At 40.8% G+C, this 17,452-nt stretch overlaps 1 protein-coding gene across 2 annotated transcripts in view; it reads left to right on the forward strand.

Moving 5' to 3' along the window:
- The window catches only part of Sec71 (ADP ribosylation factor guanine nucleotide exchange factor Sec71), a 399,392-nt gene that overhangs the window by 107,866 nt on the left and 274,074 nt on the right, over positions 1-17,452 (forward strand). The gene's annotated exons all lie outside the window — the stretch shown is intronic.

A 17,452-nucleotide genomic window follows, 5' to 3' on the forward strand; every position in this document is an offset into this window, starting at 1 on the left:
AAATAGGTCCTGCATGAGTCACCTTGCTGAGAATAAGTGTAACAGTGGTTAGTAACATGTTAAAGTCTGGGGTGATTCAGCACAAATGCACAAAGGGGAAAATAGAAATAGGAAATCAGGAAAAGATTATTTTTTTTCATGGTGTTGTATGCAGGGAAGGAGTGTGAATGAGTGAACTGTCTACAAGATAAAGCAGCTTGAGTTCAGGTGAAAGGTACAGGATGTCAGTAGAGTGCAAATGAGAGATAGGGTGTCGGTGAACCTCAAGGAGAAGAATGAAATGTTTTGTAAGGAGGTGATTTGTGTGAGAAGAGATAAAATGGGAGTGACAGGAAGGGAAGCAGATGGGAAGTGGTAACAGGCAAAGAAGAGGTGAAGAAGAGGCTGGGTAAGTAGGTTGAAGTACTATTAAGTGTGTTAACATCTTCCCATATCTTTTTTTTTTAATATTTTTCAAAAATCATAAATTTTGTTTCATTGGGGTTTTGAAATGAATACATATTGTAGAAAATAACATCATAATGAAACATGCAATTGATGCGAGTCCAAGGTATTTCAAGTAATACAAAAGTATTTGTAATAGATAGAAAATGTAACTTTATGAACATCAGATTGTTGAAGACACAAGAAGTAACATAGCAGATTAACAGTTTATCAAAGCAATGCATCAATCCTGTTATTTCATTACTTTTGATAAGGTACCATTTATTACTTCCATTGTCTCACGAAGCTGCTATCAGCCATTGCTGTACATACTTACTAGTCCCTTCAACTATTGTGTCATTAAGTCAGTACTCTGTGAAGGAAATTTTAGAAATACTGCTACATACTCTGACATTCATCACTTATACAACTGACTGTTATTACCAGAAAATGCAAATCATTAGGTAATCACAATTATAGGTAAAGATAACTTTATTGTGGTCTCTTCCATAGCATCAGCTGGACCATCTAAGTCAGAGGTTGTAGAATTTTGTGCAGAGAATTGTGTGGCTGTTTAGTCATATTTATCATTACTTGGCATCTTGAGGGCAAAGAATCAGTGGAAATGAATCAGATGTTTGCACCTCATCTAAGAGTTGCTTTGCTTTGCTTTTGTCTGCTTGGTTACCCCGTTTGGAGCTTTTATTCTCCTAAGATGAGGTGTTCCCTTCATTTGTGTCTGCATAGTCATCACTATCATATTCATTATCACTCAACATAATAGTCATGAAAAAAGCAAAAATAAGGTAGATGCTTGCACCTCCTCATAGAGACACCTCACCATTCTGTTGGCTGCAGATGTGAATAAGTGCATTTAATGCCATCTATTAAGAGAAATGACACCTGCTATGTTGTTGTCAGCTGGGAATGACAAAAAATGTATCTGGAAACACACTTGAGTTATCTAGGGATGATAATTTTCAGGCAATACACAATCTGAGTTAATTAACTATCTATCTCTCTATATTTTTGATGCACATTCACTTCATGAGCTTTCATCAAGGCGTTGGTCTTGGTAAGAGTCTCCACTTATCCCTTTCCGTACATTCCTCTCTCATTTACACCATTCAACGCATTCTTCCTCCTTTTCTCCCCCTCCAGTCCTCTTCCACTCCATTTCCCCATGTCACAGGTGATCTTTCTCTCACACCAACTCCTTTAACTGTACTATCATACATTGTCATTGTAAACTTCCCATCTTTCATTCTTTCCACAGTTCCAAACCACCTCATTGTATTATGATTCACCCACTCTGTCACTCTGCAGTTCACTTCCATTGCATTTCCTGCCATGCCACATCTCTCATACACTCCTAAAGTCATTGGTTCCCTTAATAGAAAAATGAAGGAATAGAATGATAAAGGGTATAGGTTTAAGTATGGAATTGAAGGGAGAGCTAAGGAACAGCAAAGTCCTCCCAACCCTAACTTATGCAGCCGAAACATTGACATGGAGTGAGGCACAGAGGTCAAGAATCCTGGTTATGGAAAGCAGTTATTTGAGAGGAGCATGTGGTGTGATTAGGTGGGATGAAAAAAGGAATGAATGGGAGTATGAGAGATGTGGTATGGCAGGGAAAACAAAGGGAATTAATTGTGGAGTGGTTGAGTGGGTAAGATGTAATACTTTGGGTGCTTTGGCCATGTGGAAAGAATATAAGACTGGGACTTTACAAGGAAAGTGTATGGTAGTATGATTAAAAGGGTTAGTGTAAGAGGGAGGCAACCTGTGACATGGGAAGTAGCATGGAAGAATACTGGAGAGAGAAATGGTGGAAGAATGTGTGGAATAGTGTCTGCGAGGGAGGCATGTAAGAACAGGGCTAAGTGGAGACTCCTTTGTCATGGTCACCCCCTTGCTGGGAGTTTCTAGAGGGACTGGGCATCAGAGATATAGATTGGTAGATAGATCAATTTAAACAAGCCTGAATTGATATTGATTTGGTCAGGTGAATTTGATTTTGGTTTTGTGGAGTGGGAAAAGAGGGAAGAGATACTGGATACAAATATGATATTCACCAAATGATGCATTGTCAAATGTAAAAGAAATTTTAAAAATGCTATTGACCCTATCTGAAACATTCAACCTAATACAGATTATATGCAAGCCTATAAGAAATAATGCCATTGACGTTTGCTCTACAAATGACATGAAACTCATCACAGACTTTGACAAAAATGTGATTAACATCTCTGGTCATAACATCATACAACTATCAACTAATAATGGAATAGAAATGGATGAATGTTGGGAAAATGCATTAGTTGATATTATAAGCAGTATAACTAACTTAGATTTCTACTTTTACAAAATAAAGTGGATGAAACAAGACTTTGATATTGTAAGCAATATAACTAACTTAGATTTCTATGTATTTATTTATCATACTTTGTCGCTGTCTCCTGCGTTAGCGAGGTAGCACAAGGAAACAGACGAAAGAATGGCCCAACCCACACACATACACATGTATATACATACACATCCACATAGGCACATATATATATATATAGATATATATTTATTTATTTATTTTATTATACTTTGTCGCTGTCTCCCGCGTTTGCGAGGTAGCGCAAGGAAACAGACGAAAGAAATGGCCCAACCCCCCCCCATACACATGTATATACATACGTCCACACACGCAAATATACATACCTACACAGCTTTCCATGGTTTACCCCAGACGCTTCACATGCCCCGATTCAATCCACTGACAGCACGTCAACCCCGGTATACCACATCGCTCCAATTCACTCTATTCCTTGCCCTCCTTTCACACTCCTGCATGTTCAGGCCCCGATCACACAAAATCCTTTTCACTCCATCCTTCCACCTCCAATTTGGTCTCCCTCTTCTCCTTGTTCCCTCCACCTCCGACACATATATCTTCTTGGTCAATCTCTCCTCACTCATCCTCTCCATGTGCCCAAACCACTTCAAAACACCCTCTTCTGCTCTCTCAACCACGCTCTTTTTATTACCACACATCTCTCTTACCCTTACGTTACTCACTCGATCAAACCACCTCACACCACACATTGTCCTCAAACATCTCATTTCCAGCACATCCATCCTCCTGCGCACAACTCTATCCATAGCCCACGCCTCGCAACCATACAACATTGTTGGAACCACTATTCCTTCAAACATACCCATTTTTGCTTTCCGAGATAATGTTCTCGACTTCCACACATTCTTCAAGGCCCCCAGGATTTTCGCCCCCTCCCCCACCCTATGATCCACTTCCGCTTCCATGGTTCCATCCGCTGCCAGATCCACTCCCAGATATCTAAAACACTTCACTTCCTCCAGTTTTTCTCCATTCAAACTCACCTCCCAATTGACTTGACCCTCAACCCTACTGTACCTAATAACCTTGCTCTTATTCACATTTACTCTTAACTTTCTTCTTCCACACACTTTTCCAAACTCAGTCACCAGCTTCTGCAGTTTCTCACATGAATCAGCCACCAGCGCTGTATCATCAGCAAACAACAACTGACTCACTTCCCAGGCTCTCTCATCCCCAACAGACTTCATACTTGCCCCTCTTTCCAAAACTCTTGCATTTACCTCCCTAACAACCCCATCCATAAACAAATTAAACAACCATGGAGACATCACACACCCCTGCCGCAAACCTACATTCACTGAGAACCAATCACTTTCCTCTCTTCCTACACGTACACATGCCTTACATCCTCGATAAAAACTTTTCACTGCTTCTAACAACTTTCCTCCCACACCATATATTCTTAATACCTTCCACAGAGCATCTCTATCAACTCTATCATATGCCTTCTCTAGATCCATAAATGCTACATACAAATCCATTTCCTTTTCTAAGTATTTCTCACATACATTCTTCAAAGCAAACACCTGATCCACACATCCTCTACCACTTCTGAAACCACACTGCTCTTCCCCAATCTGATGCTCTGTACATGCCTTCACCCTCTCAATCAATACCCTCCCATATAATTTACCAGGAATACTCAACAAACTTATACCTCTGTAATTTGAGCACTCACTCTTATCCCCTTTGCCTTTGTACAATGGCACTATGCACGCATTCCGCCAATCCTCAGGCACCTCACCATGAGTCATACATACATTGAATAACCTTACCAACCAGTCAACAATACAGTCACCCCCTTTTTTAATAAATTCCACTGCAATACCATCCAAACCTGCTGCCTTGCCGGCTTTCATCTTCCGCAAAGCTTTCACTACCTCTTCTCTGTTTACCAAATCATTTTCCCTAACCCTCTCACTTTGCACACCACCTCGACCAAAACACCCTATATCTGCCACTCTATCATCAAACACATTCAACAAACCTTCAAAATACTCACTCCATCTCCTTCTCACATCACCACTACTTGTTTTCACCTCCCCATTTGCGCCCTTCACTGAAGTTCCCATTTGCTCCCTTGTCTTACGCACTTTATTTACCTCCTTCCAGAACATCTTTTTATTCTCCCTAAAATTTAATGATATATAGATATATATATATATATATATATATATATATATATATATATATATATATATATATATATGTATATATATATATATATATATATATATCTTTCTTTCTTCTTTCATACTATTCGCCATTTCCCGCGATAGCAAGGTAGCGTCAAGAACAGAGGACTGGGCCCCTGAGGGAATATTCTCACCTGACCCACCCCTCCGCTCCTTCTTTTGGAAAAAAAAAAAAAAAAAGAAAAATGAGAGGGGAGGATTTCCAGCCCCCCGCTCCCTTCCCTTTTAGTCGCCTTCTACGACACGCAGGGAATACGTGGGAAGTATTCTTTCTCCCCTATCCCCAGGGATAATATACATATATATATACATACATATATATATATATATATATATATATATATATATATATATATATATATATATATATATATATACATATATACATACACACATACATATATATATATATATATATATATATATATATATATATATATATATATATATATATATATATATTATATTTTTTTTTTTCTTTTTATACTTTGTCGCTGTCTCCCGCGTCTGCGAGGCAGCGCAAGGAAACAGACGAAAGAAATGGCCCAACCCCCCCCATACACATGCATATACACACGTCCACACACGCAAATTTACATACCTACACAGCTTTCCATGGTTTACCCCAGACGCAGGAGGATGGATGTGCTGGAAATGAGATGTTTGAGGACAATGTGTGGTGTGAGGTGGTTGGATCGAGTGAGTAACGTAAGGGTAAGAGAGATGTGTGGAAATAAAAAGAGCGTGGTTGAGAGAGCAGGAGAGGGTGTTTTGAAGTGGTTTGGGCACATGGAGAGGATGAGTGAGGAAAGATTGACCAAGAGGATATATGTGTCGGAGGTGGAGGGAACAAGGAGAAGAGGGAGACCAAATTGGAGGTGGAAAGATGGAGTGAAAAAGATTTTGTGTGATCGGGGCCTGAACATGCAGGAGGGTGAAAGGAGGGCAAGGAATAGAGTGAATTGGAGCGATGTGGTATACCGGGGTTGACGTGCTGTCAGTGGATTGAAGCAGGGCATGTGAAGCGTCTGGGGTAAACCATGGAAAGCTGTGTAGGTATGTATATTTGCGTGTGTGGACGTATGTATATACATGTGTATGGGGGGGGTTGGGCCATTTCTTTCGTCTGTTTCCTTGCGCTACCTCGCAAACGCGGGAGACAGCGACAAAGTATAAAAAAAAAAAAAAAAAAAAATATATATACCTGTACATTTCAACGTATACATGGGATGAAGAAGTAAAATTATTAGTGAAAGAGAAGAGAGAGCCATTTGGATGATTTTTGCAGGGAAATAATGCAAATGACTGGGAGATGTATAAAAGAAAGAGGCAGGAGGACAAGAGAAAGGTGCAAGAGGTGAAAAAGAGGGCAAATGAGAGTTGGGGTGAGAGAGGATCATTAAATTTTAAGGAGAATGAAAAGATTATGAGCATCAGATTGGGGAAGAGCAGTGTGGTTTCAGAAGTGGTAGAGGATGTGTGGATCAGGTGTTTGCTTTGAAGAATGTATGTGAGAAATACTTAGAAAAGCAAATGGATTTGTATGTAGCATTTATGAATCTGGAGAAGGCATATGATAGAGTTGATAGAGATGCTCTGTGGAAGGTATTAAGAATATATGGTGTGGGAGGCAAGTTGTTAGAAGCAGTGAAAAGTGTTTATCGAGGATGTAAGGCATGTGTACGTGTAGGAAGAGAGGAAAGTGATTGGTTCTCAGTGAATGTAGGTTTGCGGCAGGAGTGTGTGATGTCTCCATGGTTGTTTAATTTGTTGATGGATGGGGTTGTTAGGGAGGTGAATGCAAGAGTTTTGGAAAGAAGGGCAAGTATGCAGTCTGTTGTGGATGAGAGAGCTTGGGAAGTGAGTCAGTTGTTGTTCGCTGATGATACAGCGCTGGTGGCTGATTCGGGTGAGAAACTGCAGAAGCTGGTGACTGAGTTTGGTAAAGTGTGTGAAAGAAGAAAGTTGAGAGTAAATGTGAATAAGAGCAAGGTTATTAGGTACAGTAGGGTTGAGGGACAGGTCAATTGGCAGGTAAGTTTGAATGGAGAAAAACTGGAGGAAGTAAAGTGTTTTAGAGATCTGAGAGTGGATTTGGCAGCAGATGGAACCATGGAAGCGGAAGTAAATCATAGGGTGGGGGAGGGGGTGAAAGTTCTTGGAGCGTTGAAGTATGTGTAGAAGTCGAGAACATTATCTCGGAAAGCAAAAATGGGTATGTTTGAAGGAATAGTGGTTCCAACAATGTTATATGGTTGCGAGGCGTGGGCTATAGATAGAGTTGTGCGGAGGAGGGTGGATGTGCTGGAAATGAGATGTTTGAGGAGAATATGTGGTGTGAGGTGGTTTGATCGAGCAAGTAATAATAGGGTAAGAGAGATGTGTGGTAATTAAAAGAGTGTGGTTGAGAGAGCAGAAGAGGATGTTTTGGAATGGTTTGGTCACATGGAGAGAATGAGTGAGGAAAGATTGACCTAGAGGATATATGTGTAAGAGGTGGAGGGAACGAGGAGAAGTGGGAGACCAAATTGGAGGTGGAAAGATGGAGTGAAAAAGATTGTGAGTGATTGGGGCCTGAACATGCAGGAGGGTGAAAGGCGTGCAAGGAAGAGAGTAAATTGGAACGATGTGGTATACCGGGGTTGACGTGCTGTCAATGGATTGAACCAGGGCATGTGAAGCGTCTGGGGTAAACCATGGAAAGTTCTGTGGGGCCTGTACGTGGAAAGGGAGCTGTGGTTTCGGTGCATTATTACTTGACAGCTAGAGACTGAGTGTGAATGAATGGGGCCTTTGTTGTCTTTTCCTATCGCTACCTCGCACACATGAGGGGGGGAGGCGGTTGTTATTTCACGTGTGGCGAGGTGGTGATGGGAATGAATAAAGGCAGACAGTATGGACTATGCACATATGTATATATGTATATGTCTGTGTGTGTATATATATGTATACGTTGAGATGTATAGATATGTATATTTGCGTGTGTGGACGTGTATGTATATACATGTGTATGTGGGTGGGTTGGGCCATTCTTTTGTCTGTTTCCTTGTGCTACCTCGCTAACGTGGGAGACAGCAACAAAGTAAAATAAATAAAAATAGATAAATAACATACACAGACATATACATATATACATTTATATACACATATACATAATTCATACTTGCTGCCTTTATTCATTCCCATCGCCACCCCGCCACACATGAAATGACAGTCCCCTACTCCTGCATGCGCTTGAGGTAGCGCTAGGAAAAGACAACAAAGGCCACATTCGTTCACACTCAGTCTCTAGCTGTTATGTATAATGCACCAAAACCACAGCTACCTTTCCACATCCAGGCCCCACAAAACTTTCCATGGTTTACCCCAGACACTTCACATGCCCTGGTTCAATTCATTGACAGCACGTCCACCCTGGTATACCACATCATTCCAATTCACTCTATTCCTTGCATGCCTTTCTCCTTCCTGCATGTTCAGGCCCTGATTGCTCAAAATATTTTTTCACTCCATCATTTCACCTCCAATTTGGTCTCCCACTTCTCCTTGTTCCCTCCACCTCTGACATATATATCCTCTTGGTCAATCTTTCCTCACTCATTCTCTCCATGTGACCAAACCATTTCAATACACCCTTCTTTGCTCTCTCAACCACACTCTTTTAATTACCATACATCTCTCTTACCCTATTTAATTACCATACATTTCTCTTACCCTTTCATTACTTACTCGATCAAACCACCTGACACTACATATTGTTCTCAAACATCTCATTTTTAACACATCCACCCTCCTCTGAACAACCCTATCTATAGCCCACGCCTTGGAACCATATAACATTGATGGAACCACTTTTCCTTCAAACATCCCCACTTTTGCTTTCCGAGATAATGTTCTCGCCTTCCACACATTCTTCAATACTCCCAGAACCCTCACCCCCTCCCCCACCCTGTGACTCATTTCCGCTTCCATGGTTCCATCCACTACCAAATCCACTCCCAGACTTCACTTCCTCCAATTTTTCTCCATTCAAACTTACCTCCCAGTTGACCTGTCCCCCAACCCTACTGTACCTAATGACCTTGCTCTTTTTCACTGAGAACCAGTGACTTTCCTCTCTTCCTACTCGTACACATGCTTACATCCTCGATAAGAGCTTTTCACTGCTTCTAGCAACTTGCCTCCCACACCATATACTCTTAATACCTTCCACAGAGCATCTCTATTAACTCTATCAAATGCCTTCTCTAGATCCATAAATGCTACATACAAATCCATTTGTTTTCTAAGTACTTCTCACATACATTCTTCAAAGCAAACACCTGATCCACACACCTTCTACCACTTCTGAAACCACACTGCTCTTCTCCAGTCTGATGCTCTGTACATGCCTTCACCCTCTCAATAAATACCCTCCCATATGATTTACCAGGAATACTCAACAAATTTGTACCTTCTGTAATTTGAGCACTCGCCTTTATCCCCTTTGCTTTTATACAATGGCACTGTGCATGCATTCCGCCAATCCTCAGGCATTTCACCATGAGCCATACATAGATTGAATATACTCACCAACCATTCAACAACACAGTCACCCCCTTACTTAACAAATTCCACTGCAATACCATCCAAACCCACCGCCTTGCTGGCTTTCATCATCCGCAAAGCTTTCACTACCTCTTCTCTGTTTACCAAACTATTCTCCCTAACCCTCTCACTTTGCACACTACCTCGACCAAAACACCCTATATCTGCCACTCTATCATCTAACACATTCAACAAACCTTCAAATACTGACTCCATCTCCTTCTCACATCATCACTACTTGCTATTCCAACTAGAACCCCCTTAAAGGGGTGGCCATGACAACAGAGACTTCACAATTAAAGAACTCCATTGCTGATTCTTAGCCATTAGTATCTCACCCTTAACAGGCCACTAGCAGAGGGCAAGTCTAGCACAGTGTTTACAGAGGCTCCTACCTAATGTTCTTAATGACTGCTTCCGTCTAATGCTTGTACTTGCTACTTCTACCTAACTTTTTTTTACTTGTGACAAGGTGGGATTTTATGTCTGTGGACAGAATGCCAGTAATCCACATGTTAGGAGGTAGAAAGAAAAGACAGCTTTCTAGGTCAGAGGAGTGCAGCTTGACAACCACTAAAGTGCTGGCTCACTAACCCTTCCGATATCCAGGTGGGTAGTACTGGTAACATACTCAGTACAGTCCCATCTTCAAATCCTTGGGACTCAGTTCTATACAATAGCACTAGACCCCTTCCATTCAAACCATTCTATAACTACCTCAAAACTTCAAGTAAAATCAGAATGCATACCCCTCCCACACACTTCAGTAAAATCTACTCATGGATCCCACCACCCCAACTCATAAACACTGACAAAACACATACACAGTGAACTAACCCTACAGGCACCAAACAGCCTATCTTCCAATTCATTTTTAGATGCCAGCTTACCAGATATATGCCTATCAGAAACCACACACCACAGACAAACATGAGTGAAACTTTCCTGTCTGCATTTTGGACATCACCCATTATTGCAACATTGTTTCAGTATTCCCAAGACCCTTCATTCCCACAGTGCAACTACCATAATGAATACCCTGAATACTTACAGCTTAACTGCCCTGCACTTTATGCACATAGCATAAGCTAGGGTGTGTGTGTGTGTGTGTGTGAGAGAGAGAGAGAGAGAAAGAGAGAGAGAGAGAGAGAGAGAGAGAGAGAGAGAGAGAGAGAGAGAGAGAGAGAGAGAGAGAGAGAGAGAGAGCATACATATGCATATAGAAGTAAAGTCATGGTACGTATGTATATACAAGGTCAAGAAATGGGCCAACACAAGTGTAAAACTCTCTCCCCATAACACACAGACAATAATCACATCACACCACTTTATGACCGATGGTCCTGACTGGTGGACATGCCAGATTCCTAAGTGCTGAAGTAGCCTCATGAAGATAGAAAGGACTCCTGTGGCAGGAAGTAAGTTGTATTATAAAGTGAAATTAGGACTTCAGCAATAAAAATGTAAAAATGAGTACAATATTTTTTACCAGAATATAGAACAACTGATTATAAGATTACTGCCATGTAAAAGAAAGCTATAAAACATTGAAAGAAATATACTTAGAAATAGAAAGGGAAATCTGAGCCTTCGAGGAGGATGAGCACTCCACGCGTGACTCCTTCTGTTTCCCTGTTTAGACTGGGGTGTCTAAATGTGTGTGGATGTAACCAAGATGTGAAAAAAGGAGAGATAGGTAGTATGTTTGAGGAAAGGAACCTGGATGTTTTGGCTCTGAGTGAAACGAAGCTCAAGGGTAAAGGGGAAGAGTGGTTTGGGAATGTCTTGGGAGTAAAGTCAGGGGTTAGTGAGAGGACAAGAGCAAGGGAAGGAGTAGCAGTACTCCTGAAACAGGAGTTGTGGGAGTATGTGATAGAATGTAAGAAAGTAAATTCTCGATTAATATGGGTAAAACTGAAAGTTGATGGAGAGAGATGGGTGATTATTGGTGCATATGCACCTGGGCATGAGAAGAAAGATCATGAGAGGCAAGTGTTTTGGGAGCAGCTGAATGAGTGTGTTAGTGGTTTTGATGCACGAGACTGGGTTATAGTGATGGGTGATTTGAATGCAAAGGTGAGTAATGTGGCAGTTGAGGGAATAATTGGTATACATGGGGTGTTCAGTGTTGTAAATGGAAATGGTGAAGAGCTTGTAGATTTATGTGCTGAAAAAGGACTGGTGATTGGGAATATCTGGTTTAAAAAGCGAGATATACATAAGTATACGTATGTAAGTAGGAGAGATGGCCAGAGAGCGTTATTGGATTACGTGTTAATTGACAGGCGCGCGAAAGAGAGACTTTTGGATGTTAATGTGCTGAGAGGTGCAACTGGAGGGATGTCTGATCATTATCTTGTGGAGGCTAAGGTGAAGATTTGTGGGGGTTTTCAGAAAAGAAGAGTGAATGTTGGGGTGAAGAGGGTGGTGAGAGTAAGTGAGCTTGGGAAGGAGACTTGTATGAGGAAGTACCAGGAGAGACTGAGTACAGAATGGAAAAAGGTAAGAACAATGGAAGTAAGGGGAGTGGGGGAGGAATGGGATATATTTAGGGAATCAGTGATGGATTGCGCAAAAGATGCTTGTGGCATGAGAATAGTGGGAGGTGGGTTGATTAGAAAGGGTAGTGAGTGGTGGGATGAAGAAGTAAGATTATTAGTGAAAGAGAAGAGAGAGGCATTTGGACGATTTTTGCAGGGAAAAAATGCAATTGAGTGGGAGATGTATAAAAGAAAAGAGACAGGAGGTGAAGAGAAAGGTGCAAGAGGTGAAAAAGAGGGCAAATGAGAGTTGGGGTGAGAGAATATCATTAAATTTTAGGGAGAATAAAAAGATGTTTTGGAAGGAGGTAAATAAAGTGCGTAAGACAAGGGAGCAAATGGGAACTTCAGTGAAGGGCGCAAATGGGGAGGTGATAACAAGTAGTGGTGATGTGAGAAGGAGATGGAGTGAGTATTTTGAAGGTTTGTTGAATGTGTTTGATGATAGAGTGGCAGATATAGGGTATTTTGGTCGAGGTGGTGTGCAAAGTGAGAGGGTTAGGGAAAATGATTTGGTAAACAGAGAAGAGGTAGTAAAAGCTTTGCGGAAGATGAAAGCCGGCAAGGCAGCAGGTTTGGATGGTATTGCAGTGGAATTTATTAAAAAAGGGGGTGACTGTATTATTGACTGGTTGGTAAGGTTATTTAATGTATGTATGACTCATGGTGAGGTGCCTGAGGATTGGCAGAATGGTTGCATAGTGCCATTGTACAAAGGCAAAGGGGATAAGAGTGAGTGCTGAAATTACAGAGGTATAATTTTGTTGAGTATTCCTGGTAAATTATTTGGGAGGATATTGATTGAGAGGGTGAAGGCATGTACAGAGCATGAGATTGGGGAAGAGCAGTGTGGTTTCAGAAATGGTAGAGGATGTGTGGATCAGGTGTTTGCTTTGAAGAATGTAAGTGAGAAATACTTAGAAAAGCAAATGGATTTGTATGTAGCATTTATGGATCTGGAGAAGGCATATGATAGAGTTGATAGAGATGCTCTGTGGAAGGTATTAAGAATATATGGTGTGGGTGGCAAGTTGTTAGAAGCAGTGAAAAGTTTTTATTGAGGATGTAAGGCATGTGTACGTGTAGGAGGAGAGGAAAGTGATTGGTTCTCTGTGAATGTAGGTTTGCGGCAGGGGTGTGTGATGTCTCCATGGTTGTTTAATTTGTTTATGGATGGGGTTGTTAGGGAGGTGAATGCAAGAGTTTTGGAAAGAGGGGCAAGTATGCATTCTGTTGTGGATGAGAGGGCTTGAGAAGCGAGTCAGTTGTTGTTCACTGATGATACAGTGCAGGTGGCTGATTCATGTGAGAAACTGCAGAAGCTGGTGACTGAGTTTGATAAAGTGTGTGAAAGAAGAAAGTTAAGAGTAAATGTGAATAAGAGTAAGGTTATCAGGTACAGTAGTGTTGACGGTCAAGTCAATTGGGAGGTAAGTTTTAATGGAGAAAAACTGGAGGAAGTAAAGTGTTTTAGATATCTGGGAGTGGATCTGGCAGTGGATGGAACCATGGAAGTGGAAGTGAATCATAGGGTGGGGGAGGGGGCGAAAATTCTGGGAGCCTTGAAGAATGTGTGGAAGTCAAGAACATTATCTCGGAAAGCAAAAATGGGTATGTTTGAAGGAATAGTGGCTCCAACAATGTTGTATGGTTGCGAGGCGTGGGCTATGGATAGAGCTGTGCGCAGGAGGGTGGATGTGCTGGAAATGAGATGTTTGAGGACAATATGTGGTGTGAGGTGGTTTGATCGAGTAAGTAATGTAAGGGTAAGAGAGATGTGTGGAAATAAAAAGAGTGTGGTTAAGAGAACAGAAGAGGGTGTTTTGAAATGGTTTGGTCACATGGAGAGAATGAGTGAGGAAAGATTGACCAAGAGGATATATGTGTCAGAGGTGGAGGGAACGAGGAGAAGTGGGAGACCAAATTGGAGGTGAAAAAGATTTTGAGTGATCGGGGCCTGAACATGCAGGAGGGTGAAAGGCGTGCAAGGAATAGAGTGAACTGGAACGATGTGGTATTCTGGGGTCAGCGTGCTGTCAATGGATTGAACCAGGGTATGTGAAGTGTTTGGGGTAAACCATGGAAAGTTTTGTGGGGCCTGGATGTGGAAAGGGAGCTGTGGTTTCGGTGCATTATTACATGACAGGTGGAGACTGAGTGCGAACGAATATGACCTTTGTGTCTTTTCCTAGCGCTACCTTGCACACATGGGGGGAGGGGGTTGTTATTCCATGTGTGGCGGGGTGGTGATGGGAATAAATAAAGGCAGACTATGAATTGTGTACATGTGTATATATGTATATGTCTGTGTGTGTATATATATGTGTACATTGAGATGTATAGGTATGTATATTTGCGTGCGTGGACTTGTATGTATATACATGTGTATGTGGGTGGGCTGGGCCATTCTTTCGTGTGTTTCCTTGTGCTACCTCACTAACGCGGGAGACAGCGACAAAGCAAAATAAATGAAATATAGTAGAGACACAATGGCATTTATAACACCAATACACAAAGGGGGATCCAAATTAAGGCCTTAGCAATATAGTCCAGTTAAGCCAGTATTGCAGATTATCAAATTATGTGAAAGTGTGTTGATAAGAGAACACAGAGTATTGTCTTGGTAACAGCTTCATAATCGAAGGCTAGCACAGTTGTGTATCAAGTAAAAGAACAGAAACATAAATACATTACTAGTTTACAATGTCTCTATGGTAATAGATGTGAGACTTTAAGGTAAGAGAAGTAAACAGACAATGTTTTTCTTGATTTTGCTAAAACTTTTGATGAATTGAAGTATAGAGTGTTGATAGAGGAAGTTGCAAGACCAAACTTTACACAAAGATTAGGAAAGTTGCCAGCAAATGGAATCATGTCTAAGGAAGACTCAGTTTGGTTTACCAAAGTGAAAGGTATTAGCTTCTTTTTGTTATCCTGATTTCAGACATAGGTAGGAATGTACAGGAGAGCATACTCAGGTGTTTTGTTTTTGTAGTAAATCATTGGATCAGAAGAAGACCAAGAAAAAGAAACAAAAGATCTGGGTATAATGTGCAAGTTAATAGGAAAGAGCCATTTAGAATTCAGTGAAGAGAAATTTGAATACATACCAGTAAGTCTTGGAGTGATAAACAATATATTGGTGTTTGGGAATAGAAATTGTAGAAAATGTAAAGAATTAGGAGTTATCATGCCTGAGAAACTTCAAGGAGCGCATTAGTACTATAGCTTTTTCAAGCCAGATAATGAGGAGTATAGTAATGAGAACTTTCAAAAGAGAGACAGAAAGTTTATGTTGAAAATGTTTAAAGTATACATAGGAAGCAGAATTGACTATTCCTGTGTTGTGATTTTTTTTTAAAGAGCATCATGGCAGAAGGCAGAACTTACCTTAATCAAGGCCATTTTAGGTGAAATAGATTAAAAGAAAAATAAGGAAATTAATGAGAGTTCTGAAGGAGCTTGTAGACCTGACTCATAAAGGAAGAAAGATTATATGAAGAGGGAGAGACACAAGAAAGAAGAGAATTCCACATCTTTGTTGTTCAGGGGAAGAAGGTATCATAAAAGTTTGTTCTTGAGAGGCTGGTCTCCACATAGAAATTGTAGGAAACAGCAACCAAACTAAGGCCACATACCAAACACTGGGGGTGGGAACACATCCAGACGGGTCACAAGAGCAATAGCCAAACTAGTACCCATTGAACAGAGAAGGAGTAGCCTAAAGAATTAATGAGATTAAATGTTTTTGATTCCCATCTAGTTTGTAGAGAATTGGAGGATGAACCACCCCAGATATTTGAGCAGTATTCTGTACTCAGATGAATATATCCCTTACAGACAAGAAATAGCTGCTCACAAGAAAAATGAGTGTAGTACTTATACAACACTTCCAGCTTTTGCAAAGGAAGTTTATGATGTTATGTAGGGTATCCAGCACAGAGTGAAGGATATGGTTATACCTAACATGTTTATACTTATACAAGTTTGAATTGTGGTGTTTTGAAATTAAACAGAGAAACAAATGATTCTTAGAAAGTGATGTGAGGACAAGTAGCATCTTAACACTTAAATTTTACGAGGTTACCACTTTCCCATTCTGAAATGGTGCTTATGAGACAGAAAGTATGATCACTGCAAGAAAGAGAACAAGTATTAAAAGGGCGAAGGGAGGAAAAGTGAATTGGATTACTAAAATGGAACCATCAGCCTAAGAGTGAATATGGTTACAATTAGAGAAGATCATTTATTGAGAGAAAAAAGAGAGTAAGCATTAGGAAAGAACCTTAAGGAATGCCATGATTAATAGAGTGGGAGGGGTAAGTTGCTCTAATAAGAACTACTGCTGTGGAACAACCAAATAGGAACTTTTGCAGTGAAGAACACAGAGAAGCAGGGAAATCGGAGAAAGAAACTATAGAAGGCAAAGACTTACGCCAAACCCTGTCACATGTTTTGGAGATCTCAAGTGTTGGAGCAAAAGTTTCACCAACACCCCTGTGAGAGGAGGACCAAATATGAGTCACATAGAAGATGTGGGCTATGGATAGAGTTGTGAGCAGGAGGATGGATGTGCTAGAAATGAGATGTTTGAGGACAATGTGTGGTGTGAGGTGGTTTGATCGAGTAAGTAACGTAAGGGTAAGAGAGATGTGTGGAAATGAAAAGAGCGTGGTTGAGAGAGCAGAAGAGGGTGTTTTGAAATGGTTTGGGCACATGGAGACAATGAGTGAGGAAAGATTGGCCAAGAGGATATATGTGTCGGAGGTGGAGGGAACGAGGAGAAGTGGGAGACCAAATTGGAGGTGGAAAGATGGAGTGAAAAAGATTTTGTGTGATCGGGGCCTGAACATGCAGGAGGGTGAAAGGAGGGCAAGGAATATAGTGAATTGGATCGATTTGGTATACTGGGGTTGACGTGCTGTCAGTGGATTGAATCAGGGCATGTGTAGCGTCTGGGGTAAACCATGGAAAGCTGTGTAGGTATGTATATTTGCGTGTGTGGACGTATGTATATACATGTGTATGGGGGTGGGTTGGGCCATTTCTTTCATCTGTTTCCTTGCGCTACCTCGCAAACGCGGGAGACAGCGACAAAGCAAAAAAAAAAAAAAAAAAATTATATATATATATATATATATATATATATATATATATATATATATATATATATATATATATATTTCAGAATATATATATATATTTCAGAAGTGGTAGAGGATGTGTGGATCAGGTGTTTGCTTTGAAGAATGTATGTGAGGAATACTTAGAGAAGTAAATGGATTTGTATGTAG

The sequence above is a fragment of the Panulirus ornatus genome, chromosome 63 (genome assembly GCF_036320965.1).
Source record: "Panulirus ornatus isolate Po-2019 chromosome 63, ASM3632096v1, whole genome shotgun sequence".
In the NCBI taxonomy this organism is placed as follows: Eukaryota; Metazoa; Arthropoda; class Malacostraca; order Decapoda; family Palinuridae; genus Panulirus; species Panulirus ornatus.